Source organism: Quercus robur, chromosome 11 (genome assembly GCF_932294415.1).
Source record: "Quercus robur chromosome 11, dhQueRobu3.1, whole genome shotgun sequence".
Classification (NCBI taxonomy): Eukaryota; Viridiplantae; Streptophyta; class Magnoliopsida; order Fagales; family Fagaceae; genus Quercus; species Quercus robur.
This window is the reverse complement of record NC_065544.1, coordinates 41998933-42009033: the sequence shown is the minus strand read 5'-3', so window position 1 is coordinate 42009033 and position 10101 is coordinate 41998933. Positions and strand designations below refer to the sequence as shown.

General features: G+C 34.3%; 1 pseudogene; it reads left to right on the top strand.

Moving 5' to 3' along the window:
- The first annotated feature begins 1498 nt into the window (after positions 1-1498).
- Positions 1499-8276, top strand: LOC126705861 (extra-large guanine nucleotide-binding protein 1-like; annotated as a pseudogene).
- The last annotated feature ends 1825 nt before the right edge of the window (positions 8277-10101 follow it).

Genomic DNA, 10101 nt, shown 5'->3' with positions numbered 1-10101 from the left:
ATGAGTAAAGATTTTTAGATATCAAATAGCAAAGTACATGCCAAGATAATCTGGTTATAGTAAAGTTAAAAACAGATTTAAAATTGTAGATATGTGTGAGACACATTCACAAGTGTGAAAATAGTAAAGCCAAAGTATCAAATTAGCATAAATTATGAATGCTTAGATCTATTTTTTAAAAATTTATGTTCAAAATAAACGGCTTTTCAAAATAAATTATAATATTTCCTAGAGTGTGTGCTGCTTAACAATGATATGATCTTCATAAAAGAGACTAGGTATAAATAAGTAAGCAATCAAACTTTAATGTATATCTCAAATTGAAATAGAGTGTCAACCACAATTGATAATAGATTATAAAATTAATTTTTAAAATTGTAACTTTCTTATGTTTTTATTCTTTATCAAATGAGTTATCCAATAAGTTATTTGTAATTTTTTTTTTTTTGGAATGTTGATATTGTGTAAAAATAAAACTTGTATATTTGTTTTACTTATCTTTGTGTTGTTTTGTTTTAGATAGTAATGTTAAGATTTGTATAATTTTAAAATTATTGAATAAGTATTAATAAGTTTAACTGAGTTTATTCTTGATATAAGTAGTGAATTTAAAATAATGCATTTTACATCAAGTAATATGTTGCATAACTATCCAAATGGCAAATACATATTGTTTTCTTTATAAAAAAATTAAAAAATAAAAAATTTCATGTGAAAAATACGGGTCAACCCGACCCGCAACCCGATTAACCCAAACTCATTTTCAACCCGCTTAAAATGACCTGTTTTTGACCCGTGATCTGTTTAACATGTGACCCGATTAACCCGACCCGAACCCAACCCAACCCGCCCGTTTTGCCATGTCTAGTCTTTCCCATCAATTCCAAGAATTTTCTCGCGTTTGATGCAGAAAAAAATAATGTGCAGTTGTCAACCAAAACTTTCTTTTTTTTTTTTCTTTTTTTTTTGATACAAGATAGAATTCTACTCTAGCCTAATCTAAGTGTATATGTGTGTGAAGCTCCCTCCTGGAGACTTGAACCCCGGCCCTTGCCCTCCACACTCCACAAGCACTTATACTTATGGAGTGACCATCGCACCAAGGGAGTGCGGTGGTCAACCAAAACTTTCTTTATCCAGTCTTTTCTCTTGTTTTCTTCTTTTACTCTGTCATATCCATTTTCTTCCAGACAAGGTTTAAGTTCTCACATACTGTCTCTGTGTGAGAGAGATAGAGTGTCTGTGAGTGTTTTGCCTACACTTTTTTTGATATCTGAGAAAAAGTACAGCATAGTTTTGCTGTCTGTGTGTGAGAGAGATGGTTTTGCTGGCTTTTGCTTTCTGGGTCATTGAAATAATCAGTTTTGCTTCATGGGTTTTTGGATAAAATTTATTTATAGGCTTTTATGTTTGGATTGGGCTGAAAAACCCAGCGTCTGCGTCTGGCGTTTTTCTTTTTTTTTTTTTTTTTTTTTTTTTTTTTTTTTTTTTTTTTTTGCACGCATTGTGGCTACTGTTCATGTACTGTGAGAGAGATAGAGTGTCTGTGAGTGTTTTGCCTACAATTTTTTTGATATCTGAGAAAAAGTACAGCATAGTTTTGCTGTCTGTGTGTGAGAGATGGTTTTGCTGGCTTTGCTTTCTGGGTCATTGAAATAATCAGTTTTGCTTCATGGGTTTTTGGATAAAATTTATTTATAGGCTATGGGTTTTTGTGAAATTGGAAGTAGTTGTTATGTTTAATTTGTATCTAGAATTGGACCGAACAACAATGGCTAAACTGCTAAGCAAATTGCGACCTGCAGCTGCGCCTGTAACGGCTGAAAATGATGATGAAGAAAACATCATTATAGAGTACCCAATTGCTATGTAGTACCATGGCCCTCCTACGCTATCCCACAAGTATTTCCAGTTAAAACTAGCCAAATCCCAATTCCAACTCTAGTTTCTTCAGCCTCTTAGTTGAATAATCTCTCACTCCCAATTATCCAACCAACTGTAGAGTTCAAAACTTTAAACCAGAAATCTTCAAAGCAGTCAATAGATAGGCAAGTAATTAGGATAGATAGCTCGGATACATTAGCTTGTGATAATGGTTATGAGTCTAAACCCAAGTTATCACATGTAATTGGAAGTTCTGGTACATTGGAAGTACCTGATGATGATAAGGAGGTTGAAGGTTTTCAGTATTATATGAATCCAACCAATTGGGAATCAACAGAGTCTGGTTTAAGCTCGCAGGTGCCTTGGTCTGAGGTTTTTTCTTGCAGAGAGAATGATGGTAATGATGAAACTCCCCACCATGTCAAAAGGTCATCAATTGTGACTCTTTGTGACCCTGAATCGAGTGAAGTGGTAATTGTTGAAGAAATTGATGATTTTGAGGAGGGAAGTGTAATTATGTGGCCTAAGATTGAGAGAAATGTGAAGAAAGGGGGATGCTATCGATGCCTCAAGGGAAACCGGTTCATGGAGAAGGAGGTTTGCATTGTTTGTGGAGCTAATTATTGTTATGATTGTGTGCTGAGAGCAATGGGGTCAATGCCAGAAGGAAGGAAATGTGTTACCTGCATTGGTTTTAGGATTCGTGAGGCTAGGCGAGGGATGTTGGGGAAGTGTTCTAGGTTGCTCAAGCGGCTGCTTACTGATTTGGAACTTAAAAGAGTAATGAATGCTGAGATGCTATGTGAAGTGAATCAAGTGCCACCAGAGCTTGTTTTTGTGAATGGTGAGACCCTCAGTAAAGATGAGCTCTTCCGATTAAAACACTGCAAATTCCCACCCAAAAAGCTGGGACCAGGATACTATTGGTATGATAAATTATCTGGTTTATGGGGAAAGGTGAGCACCAAAAATCTACTAGTTCATTTTATATTATCTTCTTTTTTCTATTCCGCCATAATGGTATAGTTGTTGTGGTTTGAATGAACAGGAAGGACAAAAGCCTTCCCAGATTATTACCTGCCAGCTGGCTGTTGGGGGCCACATCAAGAGAAATGCTAGCAACGGAAACTCAAATGTATTGATAAATAACAGGGATATAACAAAAGAAGAGCTTTGGATGCTAAAGGTTGGTGTGCTCAATTCAGTCGGGTTGTTTTGGATTGTACTGCGCTTTTTAAACATGTAAGATCAATGCTGTTCTTATAAATGTTTACAGTCAGCTGGGGTGCCGTGTGAATTAAAGCCTCACTTTTGGGTGAGTGAAGGCGGGACATACCGGGAAGAGGGGCAGAAGAATGAAAAGGGTAAAATATGGGACAAGGTAAGTTTGCATACTGATGCACATTCACATGCTTGTTTTACCCAGTTCATCTTTTACACTTAAATAATTGTGCAAATACTCTCTTTACAGACTAGAACAAAGCTATTTTGTGCAGTCTTGTCTCTGCCAGTTCCTCCTGGTTCTGGAAATCCTTCTCGGAAAGAAGTGAATGGAGAAATCCAAGACAACCTTGCGCAGAAATCTATTCATAAATTTCTTTTAGTTGGTTATGACAAATCTGGCACAAGTACAATATATAAACAGGTAAAATATTCATATACGGTAAATTAAACTTTGGTGAACATCTCATAGCTTAGTTCTTTACCCTTAATACTCAACTAATTTTATAATTATGTTGAAATCCTTGTGAAATGTGATGGCAAAGGATAGATTAGTGTATTGTGGCAGTAATTTATTTCTCCCTATTTGAGGATTATATGTTACCATAAACTAGATTAAAACTTATTATGTTTTATTCATATTCTTTTTGTGTATACTATTCCATCAAAGTCAATTAACTAATGCGGGGAAACATGATGATAACTAACAATTTCTCTAGTGGTGTTAAAAACACCAATACTGAAAATGTGGTTTTGATACAGTTAAACCTTGACATTCATTTGTATTGTTAAATGGTGTTTTAATTTATGGTGACAATGTAAACACTGTTTTTGCTTATATTAGGCCAAGATTCTGTATGGTATTCCTTTCTCTGAAGATGAGTGCCAAACTATCAAGTTTTCGATCCAAAGAAAGTTGCTTGGATATCTCGCTATACTTCTTGAGGGACGAGAACAATTTGAAGAAGAAAGTTTGCTTGAGAAAAGGAAAAGTTGTGTTATCGATAGGTCTGGACTTTCAGGTATGATAAGAGTTTATTCTACTTAATTTTCCTTTTTATAGAGCTTATATGCTAATACATGGGAGTTTTAATTCCCCCCTTAGCAGGGTCCAATATATGGGATTTTTTAATTTTTGAATGGGATTTGTGGAGACAAGACTCAAACTCATGATCACCTACTATGATATAATGATAAACTACCTCTTGTCTAAAAGCTTAAGTTGTTTGGAAATTATAAATTTGGGCACATAACTATCATTCTAGCAGTTACCATAAAAGCATTTTAGTCCATCCACCTGTTCTTCTAGAGTTCTGTCTCACAGAGCTTTTCTAGTAATAAAGAGGAAACAACTTGTTTATTATTAATTATTTTTTCTATTTGGGATATTTATTTTCCCCTACTGTTTCTGTTACAATTTCTTCATTTAACAACATGACTAGTGGGAAATATTTGCATAGCTACATGAATTGGATTCTTTGAATCCCCAATTTAACAGAACCACATCTTGACCATTCTGTACTATAGAAGCCGAGTGTTTGATCACTGGACTTTTTCAATTATTCCAAAAAAAATCTTATTCTTTGTTTTCTCATTCTTCCACCTTAAGAAAGTACATAGAGTACATGTCAAGGATGGACTCAAGAATATCTTGAGATAGCTATCTATTTTAATTTCTCTGTGATCCTTAATTACTTGGCCATCGGGGAGTAGTTGAACACGTTGGTGATAGTCTAGGATCCAGCAGCGGGGAGGTTTGTATCTTAGTAGCATGTGTACTTTCCCTCTAGTTAATAACCAGAGGGAAATTGCGTACGTCTTGAACAATTTAAGGGAAATAAATGTCAAATGCAAAGTTTGTGTTTAGATTACCTTTTACTGCATGTAGCTGACAAATTTCTAATGCCTTTGTTGTGATTTTTATGCGTATAATACTGATCACTTGAGGTTTTCCAAAATAATCTGTCCAAATGGCTAATTATTTAAACAGCTTAAGACCAGTTCTATTGTGGTGGTTTAGCGCCATGCTCTTTACAAGTACTTTTGATGTTCCTATTGGTTCAAAATCCTTTGCTTTCCTGTCATGTGAAGTTATGGTGTACCTTTTGTTGATCAAATTACATTATCATATTACTGTTAAGATTTTCCTTCAGGATGAACATATTAACATCAGTAATTAGCTTATCTAGAGTATAGTCTAAATTTTTCTATTCTCAACAGGTGATACAATTCAGATTGACGATACAACAATCTATTCCATTGGGGCAAGAGTGAGAGCTTTCTCAGATTGGCTACTCCTAGTTTTGCAGTCAGATAATTCGGAAGCTATATTTCCAGCTGCTACTTGTGAATATGCACCTTTTATTGAGGAGATGTGGAAGGACGCAGCCATTCAAGCCACATACAACCGGAGGAATGAATTACAAATGCTACCTAGAGTAGCTACTTATTTCCTAGATCGGGTGAGATTATTCTCTGTGCTCTCTCTCTCTCTCTCTCTCTCTCTTTCATTTCTAAGACATAAAACCTCCAATAAGTGTTTTCTTTTTCTTCTTTTTTAATTATCTAAATCCCCTATGATGAGTTCTTGGTGATTTCTGGTTGAATTTACCAATCTTCACAATTATAGCTTGTTTCACAATGATAAGTAGAATAACAGTATAAATTCTCTTGTAACAGTATAAATTCTTTTGTTACTTTAAAGGGCGTCATCCTTCAGCTTTTAGATGTAGCAGCTGCATCAGTAATCTTGTAGGGCGCTAATTCTTGCCAGCCATTCTTGGTCGATTCAAGGGTCATTAATGTTTTCTTGTATCCCTTGTTCCTAATATTGGGTATGAATCATGTGTTTGGATTGTATTGTACTTCATAAGTTCTGCAGTTGTAGCAGAATTTTTTTGGGAAAGGGAGAGGATGCTGTGTGGGGTTTGGGTTTTCTTGTTGGTTTGAAATGAAAATTAGAGGGGATATAGTGCTGAACTTGAAAGCATTAGTTCTGCTTTTTTGTTAAAAACTTGAAAGCTTTGATTGTACTTCTCTTTTAGTACACCCGCAGTGTACTAGGTATTTTTTATTTCTAATGAAAAGATTTCTTTACTTATTACAAAAAATAAAACTTGAACAAGTCACCCAGTTTGACTGAATTGATCCAGTCATATTTAGAATAAGAAATTGAGGTTATGTGAATCCAATTAATGCAAGAAACTCTTGTTCATTTCTGAAGCTTAGATTTATACAATTAACAGTGTTCTAGTGGTCATTTTAGTAGTGACTATGCCCTTCAGATTGTGTGCATTTTGATGGGAATATGGCAAGTGTATCAGCTATGATTACTAAGAAAAAATTTTGTAATTATTCTTTTTCTAAATATGTCTTCCAAATGCAGGCTGTCGAGATTTCTAGGACAGATTACGAACCCTCTGATATGGACATCTTGTATGCTGACGGGATTACCTCATCCAATAGCCTTACTTGCATGGAATTTTCATTTCCAAAGTCAACACAAGATGATTCACTGGATCCTTTTTATCAGCATGATAGTTCACTGAGGTCAGTTCTTCCTTTTTTTTCATTGATTATTTCATATATGAACAAAAACGCCTTGATCCTTATCAAGATTGATTGACTATGGTAAAAATTTCTTCATGACTGTTTTAACCATTTTCTGTTAAAAATGTTTTGGGCAATGCAGTTTTAGTCAGCTTCAACCAAGAACTAGTCATCAACAATAGAATCTAAGACATGGTCAAGATTGAAACTTCTTAAATATTGGAAGATATATTTTTTTGTGCCCGTTTGGTACAGTTTAATTTTCAGCCTTTTAAAAATGGGGTTATTTGAAAAAGCTGTACCTAACAGGCACAAGTCTTTGTGATCTGTTCTGCCATTACAGAGGAAACTATAATAATGAAAATTCTGTTCTTAATTGTATTGATGCTACTTGATTCATAAAACACTAAACCCAAGGAAATGCAACTTCAGCCTTCCATACCATGATCTTCATTTCAGCTTATCCTTGCCCTTGCATTCTCATAGTTCTTGAAAATAAAAGGCTCTAGTTTTGATGTCAAATACTTAAACTTCGTGAGTGGTCGAATGTTGAAACACAAAAAAACCTCGTTCAATTTTAGTTTCGTTTGTCTTAGTTCATTTTTATTTTTTTCTTAAACAGAAACTTAGAGGATATTCTTGGAAACAAAATATCAATTAATTTTCCCACTAAACCATGTATGTTTTAGTTGCATTGAGAGTGGAATACACAGTGCTTTATTTACTTACAAAGTGCTATGTTATCCCTATTTTTATAGGTGATGAATATTTTTTGTCATTTATTTGCATGAGCTTTTTTCATGATTATCTTACCATAGTTTTTCTTATAATTTTCAGGTACCAACTAATTAGAGTGCATCCCAGAATCCTAGGAGAACACTACAAGAGGTTGTACATGTTTGATGACACTGATATTGTCCTGTTTTGTGTTGCCTTGACTGACTATGACGAATATTCTGTTGACCGTAATGGAGTTTTAACCAACAAGATGTTGGCAAGCAAAGAGCTCTTCGAAAGCATAGTCACTCATCCAACATTTGAGAACAAGAACTTCCTTTTGATTCTCAACAAGTTTGACCTGCTTGAGGAAAAGATAGAACAGGTCCCTCTCTCACAATGTGAATGGTTTCGTGACTTTAAGCCTATTGTCAGCCACAACAGCACTAATCCCTCGTTGGCTCAACGTGCTTTCCACTATATTGGAATGAAGTTCAAGATACTTTTCTATTCTCTTACAGATAAGAAGTTGTTTGTTTCACTAGTAACCAGGTTGGAAAATGACACAGTGGATGAAGCTCTTAGGTATGCAAGGGAGATTATCATGTGGCAGGAAGTAGAAGCGCCCTACTTGAATAACGAGTTGTCTTCTACTGACTGGGAGGCAAGCTCCTCATGTTCATCGCTCGAAAATGACTTGCAAGTCTAGTAGAATTTTTTCGCAAAATTTTGTACGTACTCACACAAAACATGTATAGGAGAACAGAATAGAGAGCCTGTTTAGATATTTTTGACACATGAAAGCTAGATTTTTTTTTTTTTTTTTCTTTTCAGAAAGTTAGAATTGAAGTTTTGTAGGACCTTGCAGATTATGAGTAAAAGAATTTGCTCTTATGTGTCCTTAATGCTGACCCTCTGATATTTTAGAATGGTCACAAATATCCGTAGGAATATTCAAAATTGTTTGCCTATGTGTTGCTTGTGATGATTTTGCATTATGGAGGTAACGTTTTCCAATCTACGCACACAAAACACCAAGAGAAGGAAAAGGAGAAAAAGCTAATGAAGAACAACATTGAAGAAGGATTTGTCCGGTTACTTTTTTTTTTTTTAATTGATACTACCCAACTTTCATTAAACGATAAGAGAAGCAGCATTTTTCCTCAACAGCAAGAGGAAGAGAATGCTTGTTACAAAATCCAAAATGCCTATGAGCAGTAGCAAATTTAGCAAAAGCATGGGCAACACTATTGACGTCTCTTCTAACCTAGCTAAAAATACACTGTACAAAACCTTTGCTAAGCTCAAGGCAACCACATTACACAAAAGAGTGGAAATAGACCACTCAATAGAAGATAAATCCGAATTTAAAGCATCAACACATATCTTAGAATCCCCCTCCACTTACTTCTTCGCTCATCTTGATGAATTTATAAGGTGTGCACTGAAGTTACAAAGGTGAAAGAAAGAAGAAAATCCAATAAGGAAGAACAAGTGCCGTACGCATTTCCAATATCATGGAATCTTCATTCTGCTTATGCAAATTCTTTTCCACCGGCTGTTTAGGAAACAAGGATGTTTCAAATATTAATGAGTGACCATATATGTATAAAATACTTCAAATTAACATTTCATGTGCTTAATTATTTTTATTTAGAGATTGATTAGTTAAAGTATCTTTCAATAAATGATATATTACTGACCTATCTAAAATATAAATGATATATCACTATGTCCATATCATATAGTACACTTAAGGTGAGTTTGGATACTGCTTATTGCTGAAAACACTGTAGCAAAATAATTTTTAAAGGTGTGAATAATGCCGTGGGACCCAAAAATGCATTGGTATGCGTATTTTTGTGTTTTTGGCTCGATCATGAACAGTGCTGTGAGACCCAGCCAAAAACGCAAACGTTAGAAAAGCTGGATTTGACACTATCCAAACTCACGCTTATCCTATATCAATATCGACACTTCCATACTAGTAGGTCTATTTAACACCAAGCTCAAAGGTAAAAATTATTATAACTTGATATAGGCTTAAAAATTTTACAATAACAAAAATATTTACAAAGCATCACTTTTGATCACAAATATAGACCAATTTAACTATCAAGTTTAAATATGATCGGTAATGAATCTTCAACAAACTAATTAGAGTCGGTCATATGAGTTCTTCTTTTCTCATTTTATTCTATTTTAAGTTATATTCTCGGTTATTTCTTTAATTGATATTTCTTTTTCTTTTCTTTTTTTCCTTCTACAATTCTACTGTTGTTAATTTTAATTTTTTTTAACATTTTTTTTATTCACTCGACTTAAATCAACTTACTCTTTCTTATTATTGCATTGATTGTTCTCCTTTGCACACCTGCACATAATCAAACCATTTTAACCAACTCATTACCTCAATAATAATGATATATGGTTTGAACACATCCTTAAAATTGAAACAAAGTCAAGGGTACCAGAAAATCAATGATTTAATAAAAAGTCATTCATTCTACATGGCCAAAGAAGAAACTTATGAACAAAATCTAAACTATTAGTACATACAAGGAACTCAAACCTATGCTTGAAGGGATGTTGGCCCAAGCCCTTACCACTAAGCCAATCATCGTGTTGGTACATCATCAATATATCATGAGTTTAGAATAAAATTTAGTTGACCGGTAGAATCAGTCAAATTACCCTACCATTATGTTATTTGGGCCTTGTTAATGAGTA